The sequence below is a fragment of the Halyomorpha halys genome, unplaced genomic scaffold (genome assembly GCF_000696795.3).
Source record: "Halyomorpha halys isolate HHAL.00 unplaced genomic scaffold, Hhal_1.1 Scaffold1234.1, whole genome shotgun sequence".
NCBI classification, from domain to species: Eukaryota; Metazoa; Arthropoda; class Insecta; order Hemiptera; family Pentatomidae; genus Halyomorpha; species Halyomorpha halys.
Window position 1 is genome coordinate 74677 of NW_027109882.1, and position 17762 is coordinate 92438.

Sequence of the window (17762 nt, forward strand, 5' to 3'; positions counted from 1 at the left end):
TAACAAAAAATCAGGTAGTTTCGTCACTATAAATATACTGACACATTTTTAATCAAACTTTATAAAGTTTTCAACAATGATTTATTACTTGTTAGTTTGAGTGAGAGAACCTGCTAAGGGAAATTTTTCTGGAAATTAAAAAAGTAATTAAATAATCTTTTCTAAAAAGTGGCCTTCCTTATGTTATTTAAAATTTTAAATTGAGGTATTTTTAATAAATTAAAAAATCGAAGTCCAGACTTCATTATAAAAATATAACACCATTTCATACAATTAGCTTCCATATAGCTTTTAGATTATGGACAATATTTTAAGTTTTCAATCAGAATAGATTAGTTTTTATATATGTTTGGATAAATGTAGAGATTCTTTTATTCATCGTTAAATTTAATTCAAATGAGGTTAGGAAAGCTATCCATTTACTATTATTATAAGTTAAACAATAAAGTTGATTATTGCAGGATTTGAGTGTTTTTACTGCTCAATAATCCGGTCTTTAGCTATTACAAATATAAACTTTTACAAGGTCCAAACCTTTCTTGTCTTTAAAATAAAATCGATGGCACAAAATTATCTAAGATGTTGTGTGGATAAAGTGGTTAATGGTGGACAAAGCAATACAGCTTCATATTACCCAGTTCTCCACCATCAATAACCATCCATCATGAAGGCGGGACAAGCTTTAATTGCTGTCGACGTGGGTATTACTTATATTTTATATTTGTCAATTAGCCCTTTTGTTAAAATTTTATTTAAAATTCCTATTTAATTGACTTTAAGAAATATAATTATTAAATAAGTATCATGTGAATGAAACGATAGCGCATTCAAATGGATCTTGGTAATATTGTTTGAGTATCATTCTATTTATTATGAAACAATTCCACTTGAGGTTAGGTTTTAAGTTTAGGATTGTGAGTAGCCTAAATTAAAGTCCATGTTATATGTTAAATGCAGTTTTCATGTTATATGTTAGCGGATTTTCTAGGCACCTTCACATGTGCGTATAGTTTTTTTCTGGTTGTTCGGAGATAACTTATTTTTATTTCCCTCCTATACCCTCTATGGATTAGACGATCTAGAAGTCGGTATGTAAGGTTTAGTTTGACAGTGAAAATGATTCGCAGTCTAATATTAGTCATGTCCGAATGTTTTCATCTTTAATATATTGCGTTCCTTCATAGCCTCTCCGTACTGAGTTAAAGTTTGGAATTAGTATATTATTTAAGTAGATGTTGTGATTTTCTTCTCTCCCATTTCTCCTTTTGTTGCGATTTTGACCCTTACTGAAACAATGAAATTACTTTTCGTATGTTTTGAAACAAAACAAAAGAGATGAAAATAAGACCTCAGTCACGCATCATTACTACTCACACGTTTTCCTAGTTTAAATTACATCCTAACTCATTATATTATTTAATTAACAATTAATTAGTTACTAATCATATAATCGGTTGAAATCAACAGCCTAAAAATAGGCTTAATTAAAATTTAAAAAAAATTTTAATACCCAATCATAATCCCAATACAGAAGATCTATTTGAAGGAGGATTTCTTAAATGTCTGTTATCACGAAACAAGGTCTAATTTCTTGAATGTAATTAGATACTCTACAACCTCAAATACATTGATGTTTGTTTTTCTGACTATATGTCACAGTGTAATAGTTTTTACGGTTTTATTTAACAAAACCTAGTCATTTCCTGCCTCAAGGTTTTTATGACCATCTTCTAAATTCGAGAAAAAAAACATATATTTTCCACAATAAAAAATTAACATAAGGATGACAATTGCCTTATTTTAAATCTGATCATAAATGGTGGGGTGAAGGTCAGTTGAGAGGTAGTGAATTATTATTTTTTCTCTTTCACTTTGGAGAGCTCCTCAAACATTATTGTCGAGTAAGCCAAGGTCCTTCACGGACCATAGAGTTAGTTGACGGTTGTAGCAAAAACCCTAAAATGTTCTTTGTCGTTGTCCGTGGTTTGTATACTCTAACCAAAAGAGTAGAATTCCTGTTTTTATCGATTTTCGTTGTAAAACATTAGGAATCCAAATTAAAAAAGGGGGACATGCAAAGAGATTTACCTTTTGTTTTTATTATTCCACCTGTAATAACAATATATAGATCTATCCCTGCTTAATTTAGAAGGCAATGATGGATGGTGTTACCGGTATCGAACTCTTAGCATTGTGAAATCGCCACAACCGCCTCAAAATATTGGACGTCCAAAACTAATGAAATACTTGTGATTTTTAAATAATACAGATTCTTGCCTTAACTTTCAGTAAATAAAAAAGTTAACTATAAAAAAAAAATTGTAAATATATTTTAAAAAAAACAACCTAAATTATCGTAATTTTATTTATGACTGTAGATAATAAACATTTTTCAGAACCTTTTTGAGTAACGTTCTTTTAAAAAGTTAATACGGTTAGATTTATAATGAAACTATAGAAGAAAAATTAGGAGAAAGAGTGGATGTCTATTTAATGGCATAATTTACGTCAATGTTAATGAGATTAACCTTTAAAAAAAACGACCCCTTTATTATACCTAATATTGTATATTGGTTATTGGAAAATTCCATCTCACAATTTGAAAATTGTAGTTTTAACCACATTTTATCAATGGATTAATAATTCTTAGTCTCCAAGATGCATAATCTAAGAATACAAACTCATTAAGAATTCTTCAGTTAAAATTATTCATTAAAGGACAGTAATAATCTATTTATTGAAAAAAATATGTGGGATTTATAGATACTTCAGCATAACGAGGCACAAATATATGAAGCTGAATATAATGATGATTTACATTATGCTGCATATGTGAAACAACTTGCTCAGTTATACAGCTATATTTATCTGCCAATCGGACCGTACCATACTTAAAATCCCTTTACTTACGGTTTGTAAAGTATAAAATATGTTATTCATTATACTTACAGGAAAAAATAAGTGTTCTACTTATTAGCATAAATTAAAGTGAGAAGAAAGGTCCCGTATTGATAACTGTCTTCCATTTTAATCTTTCTCGGGCAGCAATAAGAACCATAATCATGTCTATTCATTCATAATTCGTCAATGACTATATTTCACCGTGTTGATGCGACATTTAACTAACGCAAGAATAAGACAAGAATTTCACTTTTCATTTTTGTCTAAAGCGTTTAAAAATGAAAAACAAATTCCCCAGATTAGTGTCATTAGTTGTTTTAAAGGAAAACATGTTTATCAGAACGCTCAACAGTACCTGATTGTTTACGTCGTTATATCCTAATAAATGGAAAAAAACCATACGCAGATATTATGTCATGGGAAAACTGTTAGTCACTTTAGTAATGTGTTTTTCTTATGTAATGCCAAACTGATAGGTGGTGGTTATTAAATATTTCTTTCTCAGCAGTTGGATAATCTTTCAACATGTATTAGTTTTGATCATGCGATTAACTGAATTTTAGTAGTATATTTTTTTTTTTTTGCAGGGCATTAATTTTTTTTAAAAAACGATTATCGGTTTCAGCAAAAGTTCATACCTCCTTTTTATCCTCCCAGTCAAAACGGGGTCCCTCAAGGATAAATCTTTGAACTTCTAGTATACTTATACATCTAGTAAGCTATTTCTCATAAACACTGTAATAGAAACCAATATAGTCTTTTCAACGAGACAACAGAAACCGAGTAAACAAGTGAATGTGGACTTCACTTCTCTTGGAAGGGATTCCACATCATTCAGTTCTAAACAAGGAACTCCATCAGAACACTCTACAGTACCAGATTGTTTACGCCATAATACCCTAATAAATGGGAAAAAAATCATAAGCAGATATAGTTTTATGGGAAAACTGTTAGTCTCTTTAGTAATGTGTTTTCCTAAGGTTATGCTAAACTGAAAGGTGGTAGTTGTAAAATATTAATTTCTCAGCAGTTTAAAAATCTCTTTTGTGCATGTATTAGATTTGATTAGGCGATAAAATGAATTATAGTATATATTTTTTATTTTCAGGAAAGTTTGGAGAAGTCTATTATATTTATTTTTTATTATATTTATATTAATAGTTAACCGTGTTCATGTTTATCGATTGGTACTGTCTTAAGTACGGGTAATGTAAGGCAATATAATAAAATAAAAAACCAAAGATTTATCGATTTAAGAAGCCATCTAAACAAAATCTTTTTAATTCGTCAATGAATATATTTCATTTTGTTGATGAGGCGTGTAACTTACACAAGATTACGACAAGAATTTCACATTTCATCTTTGACCCAAGCGTTAAAAATAAAAAACAAATTCCCCAGATTATTGTTATTAGTTGTTTCAAAGGAAAACATGCTTATCTGAACACTAAACAGTACCTGATTGTTAAAGTCATTATATCCTAATAAATGGAAAAAAAAACCACGTGCTGGTATTATGTCATGGGAAAACGGTTAGTCTCTAGGTAATACCAAACTGATAGGTCTTTTCCAGCTGTTAAAAAACTCTTTTGCGCATGTATTAGATTTGATTAGGTTATAAGCTGAATTATAGTATATATTTTTTTATGTTCAGGGCGTTTAATATCTATGTAACAATTAATTTCGAAAAGGCTTATAGGTGTCCGATAAACTTCATATCTTATTTCTATGCTCCCAGTTAAAGCGGTGGTCACTCAAGGATAAATCTTTGGACTGCTATTGTACTTACACATCTAACTAGCCATTTCTCATATACACTGTAATTGAAACCTACATAGTATTTTTAACGAGACAAGAGACATGGTGTAAACAAGTGAATGTACTATACTTCTCTTGGAAGGGATTCGACAGAATGCAGAACTAAAAAAGGCCATAATAATGAAATAATAAAATTACAAATTTTAAACATTTCTTTAATAATAATAATCATAATAATAATAATATTCTTTATTTATACTAGGATTGATCCCTTAAAATAATATACAGGGATCAAAAGCAGGCTATAGAGCCTTAGAGTACGATACAAAATAAAAATGAAATTACAAAACGTTATAAAATATAATGAAATAATGAATTTGAAAAGAACAACAATAATTAACAAAATAAAATAAGAATAGAACAAATAAAATAAAACCATATGTCATATCATAAAACATAAGCTGACTAACAATTCTGATAATAAATAAAAAGAAAAGCAAAATCAAATTCAATTAAACTAAAAATAATAAATAAAAAGGTACAATTTCTGCAAATATGCAGATGTACAAGTATGAACGAAATTCTGAAACATAAAATACTGAGAATATATAAACCTTATTTGAAACTTTCAATTGTTCCAATTGTTCAATTGTTGTTATTCTTCCGGAATCGGGTAGATAAAAGGTAGTCGAAGATACGTGATTTGATGATTGGAAGGGAATTAGAACTACAAATAAAGGAGGGAATGGAATTCCATAGGGAAGAGGAACGGATAAGAAAAGGCCTACCAAAGGCTGTGGTTCGATGGGCAGTAACATATAAGTCTGAAGGCCATGAGCGGGTATTGCGGGAATGCCCTGAGGATTTAAATTGAAGGATATCAGAGATGTACGATGGACTACGGGACTGGATAACTTGATAGAGGAAGGAAGCAAGAAAATATTTACTACGAAAGGAGGGGTAAAGCCACTTCAACTCTTCATAAAATCGAGTGACAGAGGTGTCCCCCGGGATCTCCAAAGATGAATCGTACAAATTAATATTACTTACCGGTTTAATATTACTTTGGAATATTAGGGAAGTTACCTGGAGCCTGCGATTTTCAAAAGGAAATAGGTGACGAAGGTAACTTAAACTTATTTAGCTTTAGGGTGAAGAAGGTACGACGGGAAATATTAGTGATGTGGTTTTTCCAGGAGAGAGTATGGTCTATGATTTTAAACATATAGATGAAATTGTATTGGATTGTTGTTTAGGAATAAGGTTGGAATGTGAGGAATAGTTTTCAGGACGTGATTGGATCCTATTACGATTGCCTTAGTCTTCTTTGCATTCAACGTAAGCTTGTTTTCTTTTGCCCAGCGACTAATTTGATTCAAATCTTCTTGAAGCTTCTCCGTGGCAACTAATAGGCCAGAAGGTGGGAAGGAAATTTAGGAATCATCAGCGTACAAATGGTATTGAGAATGTTGGATAAGGATATACAGAATAAAACGTAAAAATAATTCTTTGATGTGGTCAACGAATTCCTGTTATATCATTTGTTGAGACTAGAAGAATATGGCCTTCATTTTAACTGATGAATCTTCATTGAACCTTTCGATTTGTGTTTTAAATTATTTATTCTTCTTACTTATTTATTCTTTTAACTAACTTTTTGTTTTTTTAATCTGTATGTTTAATTTATTTTATTTATTTATTTTTTTATACTGATCAACTACTGTGAATATTGTGTCTTTTTGGTTTGATTTTATATTGCTATCTAATGATATATCTGTTTAATTTGTTTTTTATCTAGTCAGATAGTTGGTCTAACAAATAAATAAGATATTAAATGTTACATTCACAGGTTTTCTTATACGAGTTAATTCAATTTCATTTGATTTAAAACTGAAACACATTCGTACAAAGGTAGTTGGAGCAAAAATGAAGAAATCCAACCCAGGACACAAGGTGTTATTTACTTGAATGTTTGGTAAAAGGGTGCTTTGAGTACAGGGGTATTCATGATCTTTAGTTTAACATGTTAAATGTGAAATATTTCCTTCTTTTACCATGTTAAAATGATTTAACATGTAACATGGCTGAGATTCTGTTAAATGGAGAATGAGTCACGAAACAGACCAGCTGTGCTTGTCACCGTTTTATTTGTTGTCGTGTTAGGTGCGTTTTTTTCCTTTTGTCTTGTGTTTTGGACTTTTTAAAAAAACAATAAGTAGCCAAACTTTTACACTTCTATTTTTCACTTATTATAGGCTCGTTGTAATAAATTACTGTAATCAAAACTTCGAAGTAAACAATAATATATCCATTTAACATGACTTTAAATAGGGCTGCTCACAATAATATACATATAACATTTAACATTAAAAACATTTTACATTTAACAAAATGTCATGAATACTCCTGTTATATAGTTTTAACATGGTAAAAGGAGGAAATATTTCTCCATTTAACATGAGTTTTTTTATTTAATTCGCTTTAACATATTAAACTAAAGATCATGAATACCCTAACTGTATATTCACGATTACGAATTCGAATTCGGCTGAAATAGTTTACATTATAAGTGTTCAAAATAAAAATATATATTAAAGTATTATATAGGGTGTCCCACTATAGAGGTTCACCACTCCTCCTGTCGCTTCCCCAATTTTTGGAATTTTGATAGGATTTTCGCTGTTTTTGGCGATTTACTCCTCCAAGGAATCGTCGTTTAAGAATTTAATATGTTATTAAAATGGATAGTAATAAAGTATCCCATTTATTTAAAAAATTTCAGAGTAAAGTGCGTTGAAGAAGAACTGAAAAACAAGTTGAAATATGAATAATACCATCAAAAGATAGACCACGTACTACATAACCTACAGAAAGAGAACAAGAAAAATTGACACAGGGTGCCGTATAATACTTAAATATTATCTTTTATTTAGGTCGATAATACTCAAAACTAAAAGAGATACAAACATTTATTGGTCTTGTGGAATCTCAAATTTAATAATAATAAAAAAGAGGGGGCTAGTTCCTAAACTATATGTAGTTTACATTAATGAATTATAAAATTGGAGTGAAATAACTGCCTTTTTACAGAAGGGGTTTGATCTATATACAAGGACACCCAGTATAATTAATATTTATTTTATTCATAATAATAAATAAATACTTATTTTATAATTATTTTTAATTTTTAACATGTATACGCAAAACTAGTATGGTAATCTAACAGGTATACAGACAGCACTGGAAAAAAATGGATATGATAAAAAAAGGTTTTGTCATAACTACCTGGAAATGGGTTAACAATACAAGGTTGTTGAACTTTTCCCTCTGAAGTGCCGCAGCTACAATGAACGTTCCGCCAACTTTACGAGCCGAAAAAGGCATAAACACATTTTTAAGGAACACAATCCGAAAAAGTTGGGATTCACTGTGAACTGACGTACCACTCACCAATAAACTAAGAAATGTTTAAAAAAATAAACAGAAAAGTGGACAAGAGCCATTAGGGAAAACAGATGAGAAGAAGTATTTGTTGCAAGAGTGAGAATAGGACGTTCCAAATTAACACACCTCCACTTAATCACAAAAGAGGACCAACCTATATGCCAAACCTGTCAGTCCCCATTATTGATAAAGCATATAATTGAAGAATGCTTATCATTTCATCAAGCCTTCAAAAATAATAAAATTCCTCGTACAAGAGAATTGGCTCTTAAAGACTCAGCAGAATCCATAGACAAAATAATAAAATTTTTGAAAGAAACTCAACTTTATACTAAAATATAATCCACTAATATCTAATCTAATAATAAATAATAATCTAATCTGAAGTGCCGCCAGCATACAAACCTTATTATACTCCTTTAAATATTTTATATTTTATTTCTAAGTACTTTAAAATATTTATTAATTGGAGAAAATGGTCGGGGCGCGGTCAGGAAAAAAACATAAATAAATAAAAAACTATTTATTTATGCCGACTTTTCGATCTGAGTTTAAAATCTTCTTCATGGCTAAAGATCAAAAGAGTTAATACCCATCATTTAAAGAAACATGATACACGTACCAGTAACAGGGGAATAACCATAAAGGGTCATCAATCAACTATTTTGTATTATTCAACTCAATATTTTATATAAATCCAAGTTTCTTAGTATACTATTTCTTTTCAATTTTATGTTTCTCTAAATTATGGTTGTTATCTGTTTTGTTCTATAACACCGATGAAGACCGGAAACTCAGGTCGAAACGTCAGAATAAAGAAATATTTTTTTCTTTATTTATGTTTTTTCCTGGCGGTACCCCCGGCTATCTTATCCAATTAGTAATCCACGATCAACTGTCTACACCTCATTATAACATTTATGAAATTTGAAGTCTAAAACACGTAGTCTTAGAAATTTGTAAAAAGTTTAAGAAAATGCTTCTTTAAAATTTTGAATGCATAAATAACCTCTACGATAATTAGAATCACATTAGATTATAGAATGGATTTATGAAGTACATATTATACAGATGGGGAACAAGCAAAACTAAAAAAAATATACAAAAATCCACTAGCCTTGATACTTAAATTATTAAAACCTTCAACAAAACAGATAACACAGGCCACTATCATGACCCTGAGAAAATTTGACCAAAAATATAATTTTAAGTTGAAATTAATCTTTGCTCGTTTTAATACAGTTATATCTAAATTACTCACTTTGGCAATACATTCCCGTATTGATTTTCTAAATGAGCCTTTCAATTTACAGTCTGACAAACTCCAATTTCAACAGCTTTCAGAATAGTATTTTTTAAAAAAATGTATTCAGCCATGCTGCCCAATTAGGTTAGGTTAGGTCGCTACGTCCCATAGCATACCAATCAATCCATCATCGGACATATATACAATACATACATTCATATGTTATAACAATAAGTTTTTTTAATTATTAATTAATTTATTTTCTATTTTTTCTTATTTTCTCCTTCTTCCTTCATAATCAATACCAGTTTACAAATCCAAATACTACAAATATTTCGTTTTATTTTATTTTATTCATTTTACTCCTCGTTTCTTTCTTTATCAATTTAGCAATTTCATTACACTTAACAACTTTATTTCATTAACTTGACAATTCTATTCTCCCTATCTCACTCTCTCAGACTTCCCCTTTCCAGTGATCCGCTATCCACGTTCGATCCGTTAAACAAATTAATCATCAGACAGCAATGTGGAGTCAAACCAAGGACATGTAATAGTCATCGCTTATACGTATAGTATATCGTGTTACGTAATAGTTTATACAAAGAAACACATAAATTAAAAAAAATACAAGAATACAATTTAGGGAAAAACAAAACGGAAAGTCAGTTAAAAAGAAATAATTCGATGAATAGATAAGTTAAAGGAAATAATTTAATAAATAAATAAGTTAAGGGAATACATAAAAGTTAACTGAAATTCACATCTATACTAAGAATGATTTTATGACTTTGGTAATCCAGTCAACTAAGAGGCTCAAATATAAGTTAAGAAAGTAATTATCCAATAACTATATCACATGCGTCCGCCAGCTTAGTACAAGAGAGGAAAAGAAAAGTCATTTCACCCCAATTTTTGAATTTATTAATGTAAACTACATATAATTAGAAATCAATATTTACGAGTCTGCCAAATCAAGTTCTTTCTGCCAACCTTGTGCTCTGATGCGCGTTGGGTTTTTGACCCCCCTCTTCGGTTTTTGACTCACACAAAACTAGCGTTAGTACCGGCACAAAAGAAACCTATCTGCCAAACTTGTTTTGTGTGTGCGTTGTGCAAACGCATTCCAAAATTCACATTATATATATATTTTTTTTTTATTTATTAAATTTTTTACCTATCTGAAATTTCTTTACTTGAGTTGGTACTGACACAAAAGAAACCTGACTTTGAAGCGTGTGCCGACTTCAACTTTCAAAATTTGTGTTATATATAGCAAGAAATTTCTAACTTATTTCATCATTTTTTTTTTTTTTAAATATTTTTACACGTTATTAGATTAATACGCATATGAAATTAGAATTATTTGAAAGAGAAAAAAAAAACTATGAAACATATTAATACTCATTTGGGCATGAAAAAGAGGAGATGGAAAAAAGAATAAGATATATTTCTTAATTGATGGTACGGTATGGTCTTCATTAAAACTTAGGCTCCTCAAAGCTACATAAAAATCAGCTGCCCTATAACTCATCTGAGAATAATAGTCCAACTACGACTCTCCAGTAAATATGCAATTACTCTAAGTGTTTGTTCACATAAATATACCTTGCCCCACAGAAGCTCAAAACTCAAAAAATGCAGTTATTTCAAATATAAAACCTAGAGTGGTTTTTGACTCATATGAAACTAGGGTTAGTGCTGACACAAGAGAAACCTGTCTGCCATGTTGTGCAGACGCATTCCAAAATTCAAGTTTAAAAACTCAAAAATGTAGTTATTTCATACCTCTTGGTTTTTGACTCATATGAAACTAGGGATATACAGACACAAAAGGAACCTGTCTGCCAAGCTAGTGCTGTGCCGAGCGTTGTGCAAACGCGTTCCAATATTCAACTTTATGAACTCAAAAATGTAGTTATTTCATACCTCTTGGTTTTTTACTCATATGAAACTAGGGATATACAGACACAAAAGGAACCTGTCTGCCAAGCTAGTGCTGTGCCGAGCGTTGTGCAGACGCGTTCCAATATTCAACTTTATGAACTCAAAAATGTAGTTATTTCATACCTCTTGGTTTTTGCCTCATATGAAACTAGACTTCTGTACATTTAATAGTTTCTGAGATATGGCTATCATAAACCAAATGTTTTGTCTGAAGAACACGGTTCTACACCGAGAAATCAACATTTAGTGAATATATTTTGGAAATAACACGAAAAAGATATTTACAATATTTTTTGTAGTATATTTAAACAGCTCTACTTTGATTCCTAACAACTATTTATTTATATGAAGAAAGAACAGTTTAAAAAGATTTAAGATTTAAAAAGAACATATTAAAAAAATGATGCAGTAAAAACTTTTTACTTTTCAAACAGTTCTTTTGTTATATAATTAAATCGTTCAATAAAATTTAATTACGACCTACATCTAATTCTTATATTTTTTGTACTAATAATCATGTCTGAGACTAAAGTAGCATTCATGTAAAGTAAAAAAAACAAACAATAATTGAATTATTGACTTTATCAATAAAACGACCGCGCATAACACCTATTTAGATAAAACTATAGTTTTTTTTAAAAAATTCGGATTCCTAAATACAGAAGATATAAATAAAGATATAAAATTAACTGAAAATAATTCGAATTTTCAGTTTCCAAAGTTGAATTTTAGAACGCGTCCGCATTACGCGCGGCACAGCACTAGCTTGACAGACATGTTTTTTTTTTTGTATCAGTACTAACCCAAGTTTCATTATACAATTTTTTTACGGGGGTTGCCCCATAAACAAATAAATAAACTATTATTTACTAAATAATTCAAAACATTATCCAAATTATAGTCTCAAAACTTTTATTGTTTTTACACGTCCAACGTTTCGGCCAATTCGGCCATCTTCAGGGACAATCTTAATTCACTATGAAACATATTATTTAATCATTCCAAACACTTCATACAGGCTATTCTGCCCAGGTCAAAACATTTTTATCCAATAAGTCAAATATCCATTAAAAATTACAGACAAAAATATTTCTCATTAACCACTATCATACACTTTTATTACAACCTTACTTGTAACCTACTAAAAAAAGGTTTTTATTAATAAAATTCTTACATTGCTACACAATCAAACTGTAAGGAAAACATAAAATCATAAGTATTAAAAAAGAATTACGTACGCTTTCAAAGTATAAAGGGAGATTTAATATAACAAATTAGTATAAGTATTCCATCTATTTGAATTAGATAGCACAGTATTAAATTCCAATTTTACAAAAAGCACTCGATTAGTTTTGCTAACTTAGTAGTCACCAATGATAAAAACAAAACAAAGGGGCAAGTTTTGTTATCATGATTATTTTAATAATCCATTTTTTATTATCTGTGTGCATAATAACAAACACCTAGTAGAAAAAAAAAAACCTGTTCATTAAAATTATAGAATCCAGGGTAGCCTAACTACTTCTATTATACAATCCACTATATTACTATACTATACTTTATTATATCAACTAAAGTACTATTCTATACTATTATATTATATCTACTTTATTACAATACTACACTATTATATCATATCTATTATTTCCTCTTTGTATTCATCCTTTTATAAAATGTAATAATCAAAAGCAATTAAGCATTTCTAACTTAATAGGTGTCTATTAATTATACCTTTAAGTATATTACATAATAAATATACTTATAATGTAGGTAGTAAACTGTAAATTAGTGAATCATAACAAAAATATTTGTGTCTTGAATTTTTCAAGAATTATGAAAATGAGCACAATTTTTCCAACAATGTAGATCTCGAGACAATATCTAGTGCTGAGGTAGAATGAATAATTAACATACGATATGCCAATGTTTGGAAAAGAGAACAGAGATTTTTAGTAAGGGTGTACCGATTAAACATTTTATTTTTTGGACGTTTTTTAAACCAAGTTATTTTACTTCGTTTATAAACATTAGTTTCACGAAAAATAACTAATCGTCCAACCACATGAAAGTATGCAAGAACACTCTCAAATTCTAAATCCAAATTTAATTCTAAAATAAGAAAAAAAAATCTCCCTATCTAGAATGAGGTCTACTCTTTTCATGTCGCATTGAAATGTCATATGAAGTACTAATAATTGTTTAAAACGTGCCGTAAAGTTTGGCCTTATCTATATTATAATATTATAAATTTACTAAGGTATTAATTAATCAAATGACCTTAATTGTTTAATTGATAAACCTTTGTTGTTAATTGATTAACAATTTAATAACATCTCTTTATTGAATTTTTTAAGAATTATGAGAATCAGCACAATTTTTCATATTTCGCGCTTTTAGTGTATAGTAAATTTTTAAAAATATAAAACCTTAATTGACATGTTTATGTTCAATAGTTCCCGAAATACTGTTTTTTAAAAATGAACATTTCATAAGGATATAACGACAAATCAATATTTAGTAAATTTATTTAGGGAAAACTGTTTCTCATGAATCGTTAGACATAGAGATGTCTATTAGCACTCGTATTAAAGCTAGAATAATGTACTATAAAATAATTTATGAAGTTTATCTTTGTAAGTATAGTAGTTTTCATGATATTTGCTTATATTTATTCACAGAATGTTAATTTCTTGTTATTCGAACAATACCTTCGAACAATATACCACAAACACCATTAGACTTACGGATTTTTGGTATCACTCAAATTAAAGCTAGTGTAATGTAGCATAATGTAGCTTATGATATTCATCTTCTTAGGAGTAGTAGTGTTCATAATATTTGCTAAAATAAATTGATTTCTAGTTCTTCGGACAAAATTACATATGCAAATGTCATAAAAACTGCTTAAGAAGATAAAAGTAATAAACTACATTATATTACATTAAACTTGCTTTAATTTGGTGCTGGCAGACATCTGTACTCATGGTCCTCTCATATGTTCTTGGTTATATCAGATATAACTTCATAAACTCATGGTTCCTGAGATATGGATTTCCCAAAATAAATTCACTAATTTGTATTATATTACTCACAGCTTTGTATATGAAATGTTACTTTTTAAAAAAGTAAGTCTCAGGAACTATTAAACATAGTTCTTTTATGGCTCAATTCACTTCTCTTAGGATTTTACTGTTGAGGGTAGTTTTAAAGATACAGAGCTCCAAATGAAAAATTAATTTTTTTTTTTAACAGCTGTCATTTTTATTCCTCCTAACTATTTTTATCAAATGTAACTAGTAATTATTTATAGTTTTTATTAATGTTGCCCCATTTTTAGCTACATTAATAATAACTTTCTTTTTATGGAAGTGGTTTTGATCTATATACAAGGACACCGTGTGTAATAAATACTTCTATTATTAGCAGGTATGTTCAAAACTAGTTTGGCAATATAAAAAGTCTAAAGCAACTTAATTTCCTTAACAAAAAAAATTAGGTCGTCACTTTAGGTACAGAATATACAAATTGATCGGCACTCGTCTTCTTTTGTAGTTGATATTTTATTTGTATTGATCCCCTAGAAAAAACTTTTAAAATCTCTTCCCTTATAAACGCATAAAGAAAAAACGCATCTAATGAGCATTAAATTTCAAGAATTTTTGGAATGATCATGTACATGTAAAAAGCACAACAGCTAAAGAAATTCGAGAAAATTTCAAAAACAGCAAACAGCCAATGGTTTCACCGTGATACTATATTTAGTACATATGAGCAAAATAAGTTATAACCAATCTTGTAGAAGATTAAATTGTCTACAAAATATTTTTGATTATGTCTAGTGCATGCTGAGAAATATTGAAATAACATTTTTAATGAATGTGAAATGAAAAATATCAATCTGTCTTCAAATTAATGTTCCTGAATGTAATACCAAGTTTATTCTATTTTATTACATTCGGATGAATCATGTTCTGCAATACCCTTGACGCGGGTATTTTATTCACTGGCACTGAAGCTAGACTAACAAAAAGTTATTTTCAGCTCCAGTTGATTAATTTTTTATCGTAACTCATCCATGTTTGTAATTAAAGATGATTTCTGTATGAACATTATTGAATTAGATCCCTTCTTGTTGCAGGTAAGTGATTTAAATCGGATTTGACATTTGAAACTTGTTTAGCAAAGCAATGAAACCGTCTAACTTTTTAACAGAAGTGTTGAAAATGTAGTACATACAACGCCACAAGATTGGAAAAAATGGCTTCTTTTTTTTGCCGTTCGACATTTGAAAATGTGTTAATTTTGAAAACACATTTTGGTATTCTTATTGCAGAAAATATTTTTATTTTTTTGTCAAACCAGAACATTTATGCTTCAATGCGGATTCGAATCCTTCAGTAATACACTAGAGGTTGAATTAACGTGGACGATTACTAGTTTGATGATCTACTAACAATTTATTGAAGTGGAGAATTATATAAAGCTGCATCTGGACCAAACCAAAAAAAAATAAAACTACAGAATTTTTAAATTGAAATTTTATATATACCATGAAATAAAATTTAAGATCTGTTTTCATACTTTCTTTTTTTAAATATAAGTTATTTATATTTAAATAATGAATGTGTTATAACTTTGTGTTTTGACGGCGATTTTTTCTTTTTCTTCTGTTTCTTGAGCAGTTGGATCTCTAGGGATTTCGATTTCCCTTTCTCTCTTCCCTTAAGTTACGCTACTGCTAGTGCCAATACTCCTGAGTAATTGTGATATCTAAATATTTTTTATCATACTTTAGTTAAAATAGTTAACTTAAATTAAGTAATAAATTGCCAAGTGTAATTGTATAATTATCAATTGTAATTAAATTAAATAAAATGAGTGTGCTAAACTTCTTTCATTTTATTATTTCTTTAACCTGATGAAAACACGCGACTTGTATTATTATTCCCATCTTCCTGTAGAATTGTCTACTGGAAATTAAAAATGGTTGGCACTTTGAAGGAGAGATAAAACTATCCAAACATGAACTTTATTATTTATTTATTTAACAATCATTAACATATAACAAACAAATTCATGGCATAATCACGGTATGCTCTTGGAGTATTCTATCTTCTCTGGTCTCTCTAATAGTCCCTCACCACCAGAAAAAAAAAAAAAAAGAAAGCAATAAGTAAAAAATGGTCCCAAAAAATCATCAGCTAAAGCTTTCATTTTAGATTAGATGATATCGTAGATTTGGAAGTAAAACTTATCAACTCATATTCTTGTAAAGAAGAGTTTTTTGCTATCCTGTGTCTGAACAAAATCTAACATTCAGAATTGACAAAATTGTGAAACTATCGTTATATAACCAATATTTGTTGATGGTTTCAAAATATTGTGAATACTAAAGTTTAAATTTGGTTCAGACACAAGTAGCAAAAAACTCTTCTTTACAAAAATATCATTTGATTGATTTTAACAGACTCGATGTGAAAAGTTTTCTCTTTTCACATCGCATCATTTAAAACCAGTTTCTTATTGTTATGAGGGAACCATAAAACCACCAATAAATTTTGGTGTGCATATTTTTTTATTTATTTTTTACTATTTAGTTATTTTTTTATTCTTTATGCATAAATCATATATTATATCATATACACGCTTCATTTTACGATGTCTGTTGTAGTTAATTATATTATTATTCCATTAATTAAATAAAACTGTAAGGATAATTTTTATAGGTAGAAAAAACGGGATATGTACTTCCTTCATAGATCAAAAAATTTATTACGACTTGTGAAATAACTAGCCTCTTTTCCGATCACTGCTCAGTCTAAATACATTTAACGTTCTATTGGATTGAGATTTCCCTCCAAAAATATTCCCGATCATAGGAGGTTTCTGTCCTTTTCATTAATTCACAAATTGATAGTAAAAGTATGGATCAAGATTCTTTGAATGTACTGAATGTAAATACGAATATGAGATAATTTTTCCAATAGAATATATTACTCATTAAATTAATAATTAATACTTTTCTACTAAGTATACTAATACTTAATTTTATATTTTACAGTAAGAAACAAATTCTGACGCGTTTGGATAAACTAGCTGACTTAGTCTCAAAAGAAATGATGGAAACTCTTTCTTAAGATATTTTTATTCTATTATATTGTTATTTTATGTATTACAGTATAAAAAAACGAGGTTGGTTTGAAAAATAATTAAAATAGTTGTTTTAATTTAATGGAGCTTTAATTATACCTAAGGGATGTTAAGAATGTCAGTTTCTTTTGTCGACTGTTGGAACTAGTCCAGAAAATCTGTTCAGCATCTCTTCTCAAGCTTGACAGCTCATTATTTTAAGAGCTTTTTTTTTTTTTTTTTTACTTTATTAAGTTTATTCACAACTGTAAAAGTATTTTTACAACCAGCAAATGAGATGTAGAGAGAGAGAGAGAGAGAGAGAGAGAGAGAGAGA

At 29.1% G+C, this 17762-nt stretch overlaps 1 long non-coding RNA gene across 1 annotated transcript in view; it reads right to left on the bottom strand.

Annotated features, from left to right (window-relative positions):
* LOC136795920 (uncharacterized) overlaps positions 1–9519 on the bottom strand; it is a 56771-nt gene extending 47252 nt beyond the window's left edge. Inside the window, exon 1 of the long non-coding RNA XR_010843627.1 lies at positions 9365–9519. This is a non-coding gene — a long non-coding RNA (uncharacterized lncRNA). The remainder of the gene's footprint in view (positions 1–9364) is intronic.
* Between the last annotated feature and the right edge of the window lie 8243 nt (positions 9520–17762).